Below are 16026 nucleotides of genomic sequence, written 5' to 3' on the forward strand. Positions count from 1 at the left end.
CAACGCAGGCCACAACACTCGCACATTAAAAAAAAAGTCACATTTCACTTTTAAAGGGGCCCCACAAGGCCCCTCAGTGATAAACTGGTACCCAGAGAGGAAGGAGAACTTTCTGCACAGAAATGCAGTGTGGTAGAGGGGAGATCTTGCAGTGTTTATTTGACAAGTACGGACAGGCTTTCAGTTGTTTATTTTTGGTGGCTTCTGCTGCAGACTATAGGGAAGTCCATTAAAAAGTCAGTATTATGTAATCTAGCTATAGTCCCAGCTACTGGTTTCCATGTTTAAGCACAAACAAAAGAGCAATCTCTCAGATAAAAACTTCAGTGATTCTGGCCAAAATTAGTCAGCTAAAAGTGTTTTTTTTTTTTTTTTTTAAATTTTTTTAGTATCCTAAATACTCAGTTTAGAGTTCCTGTCTCCTCACACATAAATCCCACCCTAGCAAGATGTGGTAACAGACCGAGCAGCTTGTTACAGTCTAGGAACTGCTCTGCAGACACATGTTTAGCAGGTGCCCAAAGAGACCCCTGCCGCAAGAGATGAAAAGCAAAGACAAATTTAAGACACCCTCAGTGACTCACTGATAGACTAGGGTACAACGATAAGACTAATTTTAGCAAATTAAAATATCCCCGCCCTACTTTGTGTAGAAGAGCCCTTCTGTTTAGCCCAGGCCAGTACAGCTCCTCTGGAAGAGCTGAGTAACTCTGGACACCCTGAACTTTCCCAGCCCTTGGCAGCGGCAGCAGGGAGCCAGAGGGGCTCCCATGTTCCGCACGAGGGACCCGTGAGCCGCTGGCCCGCGTGTCCTCCCGGAGCAGAGTGAGGATCTGCCCGCGCTGCCTCTTCCGACAGCCCCGTGCGCGGGACGCAGCCGGAGCCCATGCTACACAGGCTACTTTCAGCTCCAGCAATATCAAGTTTGCCAGCAGTAGCCACAGATGGGTATACACYTGATGCACAGATGAGCAGCAGCAACATCCCAGCTTTTCTGAGCGCCAGAGTGCAGAGGATTACCAATGAGTCCAAAACATAACATCCCTGGTGGTCTGGAGCCTCGCTAAGAAGATACTTTATTAAAAGTTGTGACATTTGCTGTGTAGATAACATCAAAATGACTAGCCCCACGTCACAACCCATGCTTTACCTTAGCACGCTACTGTCCTGATTTTAGTGACCCTAAAAAGCAGGTGGATTTGTTGAGCTGTTTTAATGCGTCTTGTCCCTGTGACCCTTCCAACCCTTCCACCTGAGGCTACCTGTGGTGAATGGGGTCTCCAAGTGCCCAAACCACATCCACTCGGATCTCAAAATAACAACAAACACAAGCAAGTCAGCTCCTCCCTCATAACACAGGCTGCTTTGGGGAGCTGAAACAAAATCCTACTGCAAGGATAACAAAACTCCTAAAAAACAGCTCCCAGCTTCCAAGTAAGAAGCTGCATGGCCAGTCAACAATTCTAACACCCTCCTGGTCCTGGTGCTCAATGGACTAAGCATGGGAACATACATTGCATGAGTTTGACCATAACTCCATATTCCCTAAACTTTAACAAAATAGTGCAACAAAACAGACAGCTTCTGGTCTCTTTTTTCTTCCTCCTCCTCCTCTGAGGAAGAGCAAGTTGGGCAGAGAGGCTGSGGAACATTCCAGAATGGGCATGGGGGTCCAATGACAAAAAACCAAACTAGGGTACAATGACAAAAAAATAAACTAAAAAAAGAAATCAACCAGTAATGGATCTCGCTCTGAGTTTAGAGAATTTGCTTGGATCTCTGTCTAACGAGGAGAGTTCCTAATGAAGTTGTGAGGGACCCTGCTGCTAGGTCAGCTCCGCGCGACGAGTGTTTCAAGCGCAGCGCTATCCGCCCCGCACATCCCGCCTGCCGAGCGGAGCGGAGCGGCGTCCCCACGAGACGCGCCCAGGGACACGGCGATACCGGCAGCCACCCCGGCTGCCTCCACACYGCGCAGAAACCCTTACGCTCCTGAAATACAATCCGCCTGCCAATGGCTTTAATTCTCCATGTACCCATCCACGCGGTCGCTCCATAGTGCGGTGCCCGTGTAGCTCGTTTCCAGAGCCCAAACTCTTTGCGCTGCTCGACCCGCCGCTGACTCGCAAGCCACGGCGCTGCTGCCGCTCCTGGGAGGCCTCCAGCATCTGTAACGCTCCACACTGACCACGGAATAAGCACTTTCAAGATCTGCGTGCAGCACATCAAAAATGCTAAAAGCTTTAGGCCAAAATATTCAAGTAAATCATGCTATTTTAACACAAGCTATTGCTGTTTTATTAAATAACTCAATATACTTTTTAAARCAAATAATCTTTTATGTTTATTCAAAATATGGATATTTCTGTCTGCTTATTAAATATATGCACCTATTTAGACATGCAGATGCATCTTAATGCTTTAGGGGAGGAGAATTTAGTAGCTAACAGTTCTAAACCACAGACTAGTCATAACTAATCATATTTTAAATATAAAGTTATGTCACAAAAACTAATCCTTGGACACAAAGACAACTGGGAAGTTCCCTTATTTCACTAATGGCAGGCACTATTCTTAGTTTGCTCTCTGAACTCAAAGATAAGGCAGGTATATGTCACAAATAAAGGTAAAATGAATACACATGAATAAAAGCAAAATAAAAATAACCAAGCTTTCAGCTAATGCAGCCCTGCCTGAGCAGCGAGCGGTGTCTGCACCTGCTGACAGGCAGACACTGCTTCTCCCTCCGCAAGCAGAGCTGGGGAGCATTCGCTCCAAACAAGATTTTCTCTGGGCTGCCACTTCCTCTGCGGAAAATAAAATTGAAGTCACCTCTGCTAAACTCAGTAAATGGGAGAGCAGGATGGGGGAAAGAAAGTGATATAAAAAATCAGGAGTTGGGTGGAAAGATTAAGTTAACTGGAAACAGTGTCTGTTGAGAAATGGAGATRGATTACAAAAACATTCAAGGACAGCCAGGCTCAGACCATAAACTCAAATACTCCTGGTGTGCCAGACAGCTAGGTGTCCAGCAAGAGAAATGTGGCTTAGAATGGCTTTCTTGAGAAAAAAAATACCCGTGACAAAAACTTCGGACCACAGTTTGGAAGAAACTGAATACGGTGCAATAGCGAACTCAAACTCCAGAGATTTTGATCTAATCCCTGGCTSTGGAATGAACTCTAAACTGCCAGGAAGAGTCTATTATATTAATATATTAATGAGAAAATGAGAAAAAAAAAGAGAAGAATTTCATATTACTTTAAAACATAACCATCTCAAATTTTACAGAATTATTGAATAATTTTAATGTCCACACTATAATTTTTATGTTAGATATATGACCTTTTTAGCCAATACTGGCCTTCCTTCASTTCGTATATGATTCACTGGGATCTATAGCTATGATTTCTCTTGGTTTAGGCATCATCTGTAGAACACTGCATAGAGATGGAGGACATGGGAAAGACCCTACTTTGCCACGTCCCTGGGAGCTTCCTTGGCAACRTTTTAGTTTGTATTAGAATATTTCACTGCACAAGAATACATACAGTGTAGAATCCTGTGGTTAATATGACACAGGATACTAAGATTTACGTGGAACTCCATTTAAAAATTCCTATGAAATGAGGAACAGCGAGCAAGACCCAGCAAAATTCAACTGAACACCTCACAGTATGTCAGAATACACATCCTGCTGCATCAAATTGTCAATGAGTTTTAAAAGCAACTACTGTTATTTTGTGACATGTTATTATTTATATTATGGCAGTGATGAGAAACTACTGTCAGAGGTTAATATTGCTAGGTCTTATGCATACAGAGTGCGAAAGCAGTCTTCCTGCTAAGAGCTACAACACTGTCTAACCAAAATTAAGAATTGTTTATAATAAAGAAAAACCCAAGTCCTTCACTCCCAAACCSTTGAATCTCATGTGCTGTTGAGTACTGCCACCAAGATCTGAAGAATATGGAGTCCCATAAATTGTATTTCTGAATGAAGTGGCCCCACTAGGATAAGCAAGAAATGTCACAGTCCTGCTGCACGCAGGACGTGAGGACGGGTTGAGGTTTTTGCCTCCTCTTCTCTCCCAAATATAGCASTGTTTTGTCAGCAACGAGTTCCCTCGTCTGCATGATGGTGTTGAATTAGATGTGGCTTTTCAGGACATTACAGGGCACCGTGAGGAAGAGCAAGCATAATGCTCAGAAGATTGCAATACAAAAGGCACCTCTGAGCTGGAATTATACAGGGGATCTCTCCCTAAGACTGAGAGAGAAAGGATGCTCCTGGACCAAAAACAAAACAAAACAAAACAAAAAGGAGAGAAAGCCTAAGGGAGAGGAGTCCAATAAGCCTATTTTGTACAATAAGCATGCTAGTTCACCTCAGAAATAGAAGGATACATTTGATTTATATAGAGAGTGAGCAGTTATATGGGCCAAATCTGTGTTTAACTGTAAGCAAACAGCAGAAACCACAGCAGAGCAGACCATCAGGAACAATATTTGGTCTAAAAGTAGCCAGTACAAACTAAGAATTTGAAACCCTTCCAAACTACTCATTCACCAGCAGTTCACTCTTTCTCCAAACAGCCCCAAACTCACACTCTCACTCATGTCTTGTGGCATTTATTTCTGTAGGCTAAACACACCGTGTCAAAATAAATTTTCTTCTATCAATTTCAATTTCAATTCAGCTGATTGTTCCCTTGTTCTTGTATAATGAGTATGTACTGCTTGCCCTGCGGTACCTAAAGACAACATTTTAATAATATCACTGCTTGATTCATTTTATTTGCTGGGTAAAACACACAAAAGCATTATAAAAATAACTGCCTAAAGCGAAAAAAAAAAGTGAACTTCCAGCTTTTTGTGAGCCAGGCAAAGGCAGCTATGGAGCAGAGGACAGCTACTTCATGATACCTGCTGCTTCAGCACTGAATACAACAAAACTGCCATTTGGAAGGCAATAGAAAGTGGCTTGAGGAAAGCGGAAAGATGACACTTTTTTTTTTTTTTTAGTATTTGTTTAGTTGTTAACATTTTTCATTTCACCTTCAGGTATCAAAAGACCCAGAAATGTTTAAGTTTCCCTATTTTTCCCAAAGTCCAAGAGGGCACAGGAAAGTTTGATAGATTTCTGAGCTTTCTCCTTTCTGGGTAAAACACTTAATCTCACCAGAGTAACTTTAGAAAGGATGGATATTTCTAGCTGTAGATACTTTAGCTAGCTCTAGCTTTTCCCATTTAAGCTTTTGTATTTAATTTTTCCTGACTTTGCTTAATCCGAAACAGCCGATTTTCTCCCCCACGGGAATGGATCATCACGCTCTTCCTCTGTTTGAAAAAAAGAATTATCCATGGAAAAAAATAGTGGTCTGAGCTAACTTTTACTACTGTTCTGCATCTATTGAATGGTGGGTTCCCTCTCTCCTGACAGAACCTACTGACGCTGCGTCGAACCGGGTGCTCCGACCAAGACTGTGATCCTTGTCTCCCATTTGACATGAGTTTGCTCAGCCTGGCTCACTAATGGACAGATCACATCAATAAATCTGATTCTTTGCACGGAGYTGAGGAAGCAGATGGAACGAGAAGATTAATCTCTGACGACTGACATTATAAGGAAGATGTAAAAGAGAGAACAGAAATTACTGAGTGAGTCTCACACGAACCCTGGTGCACTGGCGCATGAGCTCAGCATTCCCAATAGGCTCCAGCAGGAAGTGTATTTGGATTTTTGTTTCTCCGTGTGCACTTCATGCCTGTCTTCATCTTCTGTTAACATTTTTCTGAGATGAAACCTTGTAGCTGGTGGTGTTTGCCCTTAGTGCAGGCTTATGACTGACTTACGTAGGACCATATGTCTGTCTTTAAAATAAACCCAAGCAAGCACAGAAACTATTATTCTCTGAATTCATTTCAGCTTTCCTTCTTTGCAGAGCTGGGATAAAAAAAAAATGCCTAGGAAGACACAAAGTGAATTTCCTCTTTGTCAAAGTCAGTATTAAGCCTAGCATAATCCYGAAAAACATTCCAAGATCACATCAGATCTAATGCTGATAAAAGTCTGGGGGAAAGAGGAGAAAGCTGTTATCCTTATGCAAAAATGAAGGAAACACCTGTGGGAACAGGAGAGAAGCCTCTTCCAACAGCTTATTCAAATGTTTTGGAGAAATGATTTACATATGGTAACACCTGTTGAATTTGGGTAAGTTTATATAGGGGACCTCTTCGTTTACAATCCGAACACTGAAACCCACAGGAATAAAACAGCAAGGACAGCAAGAGCCTTTCTTACTGCTTGTGTTCTACCCCACACCCGGCCTTTGCCACGTTACCGTCAGACTCTGTGTGGCCACTGCTGGGCAAACGCTGGAAAAGTGCAGCTGGAAAAGGGCAACATGCAGCAGAAGCTTCAAAGAGCAAGCCAGACACAACCACCACCTAACATGCTGTGAAGGCTGCTGGGACACAGTGACCAGCAGCACTGAACACCGACAAGAGGTAAAACCTCCTCTACCTTCAGGTGTGCAAGAGTAAATCCCTTGCTCTGCAATGCACTTTCTTGGTGGCTTATGGAAGCACAGAGCGCTGCAGCACGTGCAAGGCGCTGGTGCACATCTCCTTGCCTGCTGCTCCGAATCCAGAGCTTGCAGCTCTCCTCCCTGAGGAGGAGGTGCTCACCTCGGTGGGACATGCACACATGCAGGTCCAGCACGAGGAGCAGCAGCAGTATGGGGCTGCTCTGCGGAGCCTGCTCTCCCGYGCTCCGTGGAAATGGGCAAGGAGAGCAGCCGGCGCTCGCCAAGCCGCACTGCCAAGCTGAGCGGGACGCGGGGTGCAAAGAACGACCCACCACGCTGTGGGGAACGGAGGAGAGAGGCCACCATTGCAGTTACACGCTCTTCTCTGCAGGATTGTCCCATCACCTGCCTTYCAGAGGAAAGGGGAGACAAGGCTTAAATACTACCCAGTAAACATCAATGGTTAGGCTCTCCCAAAAAGCCTCTTCCTCAGGGCTTTTTGAAGGTCTAGTACTCACACAAACTCTCCCCACGTTACGCAAAGTGCTGGATATCTTTGGCATTATCCACTCCTCAAGGAGGCAGCAGTGGGAAGGAACCAATCCGAGGTCCTCACTCACAGCCCTCTTTGTCACCACTAGTGCTCGCACTACTCCAGTCCTCTCTCCGAAGGAAGGAGACATAGAAGAAAACATTTTATTTTTCCTGTGCAGAAATGCTTACGTGAGCTATGAGGCTTTATAGTACAATTTATTATCTTATTCTGCACTCTTCTGGAAACATGTCCCTAATGAGACAAAGCTATCTCTGAGATGAGAGATCTAATTCTAATTCTAATCATTCTAATTTTGAGGAGTTCTAAGCATTCTAATCTTGGCTCATTCCTTTCTTGAACAAGAATGAGAAGATGGGCTTTCTAGGGAGAACATAAAAGAAATTAGGTAAGACACAAATACTCCTCCCATCTCTAACTTTGATTGCCTTTTCTGTCTGCGTAAAACTCAAAGAGAACAAGCGCAGCAAACATCTCAAAAGGTACACGGAGGCAGCTTCAAAAAGCACATGTCATTTAAGGGAAACTCAGAAATAGTGCTGAATTATTTAGCCAAATATTAATGCAGAATATGAAATAAAGGCCGAAATTTCACCTGCACCACCAAGATCTGTCTGAGCTACCAGGCATTTGATAGGGCGATAAGACTAGAAGGAAGGAAGAGAAATGAAGTMTTATCACCCTGTCAGTGCCTGACGGATGCGATCCTGCCTCGAGCCGCTGAAGCTTCCTGTATAAGGGTTCTGGGAGCCTCAGYTCCCTTATGCATACCCATAGCCGTGGCTCTCTCGAGACTGCGTTACCTGGAGCTGCAGCCTGTTCTGCCACCCAGCGCTGCCAGGCTCCTGCCACTGCCCTGGCAGCAGGTGACCTCTATGGAGGACACTTTGTGCCACCAACATTATCAGAGACCCTGGAAGTTGACACACTAGAGTCATCCAGGTCTTTGCTTTCCATGACATTTGGTATCTTTTTCTTATCCACCTGAGCACAACAGGGGGAATTTGCAGATTCTGCTAGAAATTCTCTTTTGGTTCAAGTTCAGCTGCCCTGACTGGGAGGGCTGGCTTCATCGCAGTCGAGCAGCTAGAGAAAGAGGTTACCATTTCATTTCATAACTTTGGTGTGCTTAGCTTTATGGTCTTGATAGTAGTTGTTTGCTAAAGTGTCTYTTTGTCCAGCTTGTGATTCTTTTCTTTTTTTTAAGCAAATGTGAAGAAGTTACAGAGATTGACTGAAAAGCATCTTACTGACCTAAGTCATCAGTGATACAACATTTTTGGTKTCACTATTCCTGGTTCCTGTCACTAACAGAGTCTATGCCAGCAGCCAAAGGTACCCACAGCCTGTGGAGTCAGTGCTGCAAGTGACGCAGTACCTGACATTCAAATGCATTCGCAAGCACTCCCAAGCAATAACCCTGATTTTCATCCTAGCCTCTAATCCTCTTGCAATTCATCCATGTCCCACTTTGCCTAACCAACCACTCCCAGTTTCTCCTTCTTGATTCCTCAGTCTATCCATTTCCATACTCATTCCTACCSCTTCCACATGCAGCCATTTCCAGATTTCCCCTCTCTGTTCCACACTCCTGGCTTCTCCCCTCTTGAATCATTTTTTAACTGAGCCCCCTGGCCCTTCCTCTCCCAACATATGATAAAAACTTCCCACCAACCTCCTTACAAAGAATTATTCCTTAAATACAACAGGAAAAGGCTTTTTTTTTTTTTTTTCCCCTAAAGTTAGGAAGCCTCACCTAAGAGGAATGCAAATACTGCCACTAGTAACTAACTTTGCTGATACTTAATCTTATTTGTTTTCAGATTCTGCTATCTGGATAACTTAGGGGGAGGACTATTAGGTCAGGTTAATGAAAAACAGGCTCTTTACTTCAAACTAAGATAGCAATTTGTTAAGATGTGTAGAAATGTATGTTTACAAATKAGAGAAAATAATAGTGGTACTAAGTAAAGCCAACAATACATACCATTAAAATAGCTCGAGATTTCCAGCTGTGTTATTATAATTAATGCACTGTGCACAAATCTCTGAAAGCAATAAACACCTATTCCTAAGGTCTGGGTATATGAATCATCAGAACTTTTATGTAAAATGTTTTTCTCTAATATCATTATCAGCATTAAATTGTCAGATTCATTAGATTAAGATTCTCTTCGTAAGTCATTCAAGCTAAGACAGAAGAAACAGTATATCACCATGTAACACACGCATGACATGGAAACAAAGGAACAAATATATAATGATTCTAGCTGTGACACAGTATGTTGGTGAGGCTGATAAACTGAATCTTCATGCTGATAACATGTTGTATTCTCAAATCCATTATGCTTTGGAGCTGATGTGTTATTATCTCTGGACAACTTTCACACTAGGTGGTGATCCCTGCTAGCATAATTTTAAAAATGACGGGATTACAAACAAGATGAATTTCATTGTACTGTTACCTGACCTAGTATCAGCTAACGGGAGCTCCATACAACGCAGTTCATCTACCAGCGTTTGGTGGTCCCATTACAGACATATAAAACAAACGAGGCCTGTTTCTCTTAACTCAGCTAGTTAGCAATTATGCATCCAAATCAGTATCGCATGGCAATTGATCTTGGGGGAACAACAATATTTGCTTTTTTTTCCTCTTTTTTTTTTTAAATACAGTAGGCTTGCATTTTTAATTTTTTTTAAAATGTTTCTGGTCTTCTGGTAAATACCTGCACTATGCTTGAGTGTGATGAAAATGATAAACTAACTGGATTTAACACACAATGCCCTTCCTGGTGTTGGTCTTAATTTGCGGCTAAGTGGAAGTTTCGGTATGTTGGGTATTTGAGGCAGATCAATGCACAGTGTCAATGCACTTTACAGATGAATTAGCTATTAATGGGCAGATGCAGATCTCATTCAGATCAAACAGTAACAAGGAGATACTTGAGAGAGCTGGATAACTATTTCAGATAAACCTTATCCCTGTTATAAGGTCCATAACCCTCTTAAGGGTTACAGTTAGTGAAACAAGACTTTGGATGTGAAGTCCTATCTTTTACCATACCATTAAGAAATTAAAATGATGAAGAACTCTTTTCTAAACTTTTTAATGTTGTGCCAGCCAAAAGATTGTAACTCATTAGAAATCTTAAAATCACAGAATCACTATGGTTGGAAATCATTTGCTTTGTCAGGCTTTGGTGATTTGAAACTGTGTACGCTCACTTGCAGAAGAGTTCTGGCTTTAAAAATTGTAGTCCAAATAGAAGACAGGCATTAATTAAGAAACTTAAACACACACAGAACAATTACATAGTAGAAATATTATTTAAATGAATTGAAATATTCATTTCTTTGGACCTCTCTATTTCCAGTTATAGATTTATAAGCAGTTAAAATTTCCAAGTAGCTTGCAAAAACTGTAACAAATTTACTATATAATATACCTATTAACTATAGTCTAACTATACTTAACTGTACTTACAGCTATATAATTTTAACTTCTTTCATTGGTGATCCCTCATTCTCCTTTACTATGGCATAATATTTAAAAAAAGAACATTTGCTAAATAATAAATATATTACAGATGATGAATCAGATTTGATAAATGTATATTCATGCAAATAGTTTGTGACAGCTTGCAAAATCAGGCCACAGAGAATTAATACAACCTCAGATGCACTCTTATTTTCTTAAGTGCTGTTATTCTTAAGTGAAAGCAAACAAAATTTTGCACTCAAAGTTTAGCATTTTGTTTTTACTATGAAGTCAGTAAGAAAAACCATTTAAAGTGCAATTTAGAACACAAGACAAAAAGATAGAAAGACTGCCTCAGATGTATTTGACTGTTGTCAAATACATTTTTTTTAAATTACATTTTGTCTCTATGTCAACAGCTAGCATCATGCAAACACTTAGAGTCACATACCCATAACTGCTATCGTGATATGTTGGAGAAAACACATCCATCTCTATAAGGTTGTCATGACCATTTGCAAGGATTGCTTGATTTTCTAATTTTCTATACACAAAGATACAAAAAGATGAAATTAGAGTGGCAATTTCAAATGAAAGAATGGGAGAGCAGAAAAAAAAATAGTATTTACAGACCCCGTTCCCTCGCCTGTATCTGAGCAAAACTGCAAACTGCCTTTTGGATGTGGGAGCTCTCTGCCTTCCGTGCTGTCTTTTGAACTCCATCTTGGATTGCAATTTGAACACACAGTGTTGCAAGGCTCCCATTAGGTGCTCACTACCCTTTGGTGATCCGTATTTGGTGATCCGTACAATCCCTGGCTGCTGCCCATGGCAAGGCAGGCTGAAGAGCACTAAACTCTTTGGGGACTTTGTTTCGGCGCGGGAGCTAAGGGACTGGAAGTGGCCTGGRACTGGGAGGGCCGGCGTCCCGCTGGCCACACGACACGGCCAGCAAACACGCAGAGCGCCGGGCCGCACAGAGCGGGATGGAGGCAGGGCTCCGGCTGCATCCCCAAGGATCTCACAAATGGCCAGAAAACGAAGGAGGGGGAGGCAGCTTAACTCGGCATCAGCACTGTGTTTGTATCTGTATTTTTCGTTGGACCTAAAATAGTCATTTTGAAACACTTCCAGAAGCTGTGTCTGTGTTTGCCTTCACTATTAGATAAATTTGAAGAAATAGATGATAAACCCAAGCAACGCTCTGCAAATATGACTGAAATCTGGGCTATCAGTGCTGGCCCGAGAGACACGAGGTAAAACACGCAGTATGGTTGAAACTCTGTGTCTTCACGGTGACAGCGAGGGGCTTGCACGCAGGAAACATGCCAAACGCTCCAAGCGGGAATCTGAAGTAACCCACTAGTCACACCAGGGAAGCTGGTAAGTGTAGGGGCCTGGATTGCTAGAACCGACCCACGATGCTGCAGGAGGAACCTCTGTCACCAGACACCACAACTTATTTGTTCAGTCTCAAATGAGTTGGTCTCAAGAGGCCTGCACAGTGGCCCCGTAATTACGGCACGTCAGCCTTCACCGGGCAGTGGGGCCTGCGCCGAGCTGCGCAAAGCAGAGCGCCACCTTCTCCATGGACAGGACAGCCATGTGGGGCGACCACAGCGACACATGGTGCCACCACGGCAACACATGGGGCCACCACAGCCACATGCGGGGCCACCACAACGACACGTGGGGCCACCACAATGACACGCAGGGCCACCACAGCGACCCATGGGGCGACCACAGCGACATGTGGGGCGACCACCGTGACACACGGGGCAATCACCGTGACACGTAGGGCCACCACAGCGACACGCAGAGTTTTGGGAAACTCCATCCCTGGCTTGTGCTTTTATCTGGTACTACCCTTCTCCTGAATGGAGGTCATAGGTGTTTAATCAGCTGCATGTGGGAGAACTGGGAAGATGGAGAAACTACTGATTTTGGATTTGGTTAAACCGGACACTGTTTCAGTGGGTGAAATGCACAAAATTGCGACTTTGGCAGACTTTTGCTGCCAGCAATACTGTGCTTTTGCAGACAATCCATCAGCCTCTACACAAACCGACATAAATTTCCCTGGAAACAACTATCAACACCTTAATCAGCATCAAAATTACAAGTTTCACTGGCACTCCACCTCAGTCAAGTCATATGGTTGCTTGATGCTCATCATACTTTCAGACTTCCTAAAATCTTCACATGCTTAAAAGATGTTTAGATAAAGTTTGCAGAACAAAGTCTCACATCCTCAGACTGGTTTTGTCAGTACCAATTCTGACACATTCGGTAATTGCTTCAAAAAGACTGAAAATATTTTCCAGTCATCAAATATTTCTTCATTCACTTCTTCACCTCTTCCTCCTTGGTAAAATTGCTAGATAAGTAACCGAATATAGTAATGTTCCTGCCTAGTCTGTCTTTAACTGTCTGCTTAGGTATGAGAAAACCCTCTGCTGTATTAGTATAACCTAAGAGAAACCGGCTAGTTTTTTGGCCTAACCAATGACAAAATCCACTGTTTAGCATATAAAATACTGTCTTAGGTGTTTAAAATTGCCAATTAGGTACGAAACGGCAAAGCTCTTCCTTCTTGGATTCGCAAACTCTTTAGTAGAGATTCTGGATGAAGTTACAACACATTTTCAGACAAGTACTCCTGCAGTGAAATATGTAAATTTTCTCTTGATATTCAAAGGCTGATATTAATGAAATACTGCCTGAGAAACACAGGAAGATATGATACCAACTTGCTTTTATGAACAGAGTTCCAAATTTTATCTTATTCTTCCTTAAACCCCTCTAATACAGGCAATCATGCATGAGAAATTCTGCACAGGCAAATATTTACAGGAAAACATAACTAAGTGATCTACTGAGTATGCTTAAGTACTTTTAAGAATGATACTACTAAAATGCAAAGCCATGAAAACCTAACTAACCTGATTCTGATACTCAAGAACACATTACTAACTACTAGCAGGTTAATAAAAAGCTAAAATAAAAAATCTCCTAACAATTGCTTACCTAATTCTTGCTTACAGTGTTCAGGCACCTGACATGCTGCTACACGTCTGTATAACTTTGGGTATCTGACTAGCACAGTTCCAAGGAACAAACTGTGAAGTTATTCAACACAGCTCTGCTATTTTATTCCTTCAAAAGTTATTCTTGCAGCACGGTGCTGACTTCCCCAGCAGGTCTATTGCTCCTGCAGCTGAACCAAACTCGCAGGAGGCTGGGGAAGAGGCAAATAGTAAAGGCCATTAAATGCCAGTGACAAGTTCACGAAGGCTGCGGAAACCTGAAAGCTTTTTCTTACTTCCTTTTTTCCTTAAAGGTAAATTCTACTGACCCCCAATAGAGTGAAGACCATTTTTGCCACTGCTCAGTGACCTCACCGTCATTGAAAGGTGGCATCGAAGATGAAACAGGCACTCATGTAAAGCTAGTTGTGGTATTAGGCCCTCATGAAATTTTAAGGAAAGATAGTCTCTTTATACAAAAAAAGCTTGGGAATTCCTGCTGGATGTTATCGATCAGKCACCTCATAGTTCATCCGTTTAATCAGTAACAGCAATGCTTTACACAAAAGCAGTAACTCTATGCAGAGCCAAGTCATACCGTAACATACTAAATACAAAACTGAATCCACCCTTATAAAACGTATATCAAAAAACAGCCCCAAAACATCAGTACTGCAAAACAATAGGTAATGAAATCTCCTCCAGATTTTCCAAATACACTCTGCTCATGTACATGCACGTGCCCAAAATCAGCCTCCTCACTCTCCAGCTTACAGCACAGCGAGTTTTATATCATTTTTATGCCACTCATCACCAATATGGGCCTAAAGAGACAGAAACATGGCTAGATATATATGCTGACATTCACATTCTACACATCTAAATGGCAGGCACCTAAGATAGAACAGAAAGAAGAGGCAGAAGAAGAGACAGAAGAAAAGACAGAAGAAAAGGAAGAAGAAGAGGAAGAAGAGAACTAAATACCTACATAAGGCAAAATACTGCTAAAGAAGAAATAAATTGTCTCTTAGGCAGAAAAATGGATGAAGGAAGAGACCTCGTACAGAGTTGTTAATATAGCTGAAACTGAGCCCAAGAATCGCACTCGATAGGGAAGCTTAACTAAAAAGGGAAAAAATCAATGACAAATAAGATGGGTTCTTCACCTCAAGAGTTCCAGCCAAATGTGAATATTAGAGAAATGACAATAGGGCTGTGTCAGTTTTTAAGTGCAATTTTCACATTTCAGCTCATGCACACGTGTTCAAAACTTAAACATTAAAATACCCCTAGCTTTTCATCAGCAACATTTAAAAGATTCGAAGATGGAAGTGTTATTCTTGTTAAAATACTATTTCTTTACAAACACGTTAAGAACTGTATGGCAACATAAGGAAATATAAAAGATCTTACAGGTTCTGAAGACCAAATAACTATCCTGAAAATATCCAACATCTTCTTGGTGTACTCCCCCCTCACTACACACTCATGAGTTCTGTAAGAAAACTTTTCTTATCATATCTACAAAATTGTATGAACATGATGATGAAATCCCTGCACTGGAATCCTGTCCCACAGTGTTTACACTTCCTAAGCAATGCAGCAGGGCCTATGAACGCTAGGAAATGGGATAGCCAGTCCCAAAAGCTTAACAGAAACATTGCCTGCAATATCTATAGGGACAAAAGTGACTAATATATGCTGCCTTTTAAGGTAGCATAGACTGTAAACTACTTAGGCAAAATCAGATTGACTATCTCTTAGACCACTACAAAATACGATTTAAAAGGATTCAAAGAATCCACATAAATGACTTCGTAACTATTTTCAAGAACTACTGTCGGCTTTAATACAGGTATAAATGTTCAGTTTGATGACTAAATTGCATTATTACAGTTCTTGCTAATAGAAAATTAGTGCTGATTGACTGTTACAGGAGTATTAATTAATCACTCTAGGTAAATTCAGCTCTCTGCCAGTTGGTCCTATAAAGTAATTTTACAGATCATTCTGCATCATACATCATTCTGCATCCAAAGAAGCTAGTGTCACCCTTTATATTAGCTGCTTTCTTTCCTAGAACCAGTTATCAGTTCTCAAAGACAAGAAGGAGTGAGGACAAATTTATCATTATAGCAGAACTAAGTGAGTCCTTCCATCTTATGAGACCCTAGAAAAGTTTAGAAACATCTTGCCTCAACTTCTTCAGTGTCTCAGTTTCTTCAGGGGCTAGTGCTAGAGGGAAACAGGAGTTTGTGAAAGCCCCCTGATGTTTGATTTGCAGGGCAGGGTATGTTTGACAAATACAAGCTGGGCAGACGAGGCAGGAAATTTTTCCAGCCCATAGTCATGTGTTACGAACAGGAAGGAAAATACTTGTCCTACAAATTAACATATTCTCTAAATCCAATTACTTTGCAAAACATGTTATAAAGG

At 41.9% G+C, this 16026-nt stretch overlaps 1 protein-coding gene across 1 annotated transcript in view; it reads right to left on the reverse strand.

Moving 5' to 3' along the window:
* TENM3 (teneurin transmembrane protein 3) overlaps positions 1-16026 on the reverse strand; it is a 290741-nt gene that overhangs the window by 109432 nt on the left and 165283 nt on the right. The window lies entirely within an intron of this gene.

This window comes from Nothoprocta perdicaria, unplaced genomic scaffold (genome assembly GCF_003342845.1).
Source record: "Nothoprocta perdicaria isolate Ctin4 unplaced genomic scaffold, notPer1 scaffold_13, whole genome shotgun sequence".
Taxonomy (NCBI): domain Eukaryota; kingdom Metazoa; phylum Chordata; class Aves; order Tinamiformes; family Tinamidae; genus Nothoprocta; species Nothoprocta perdicaria.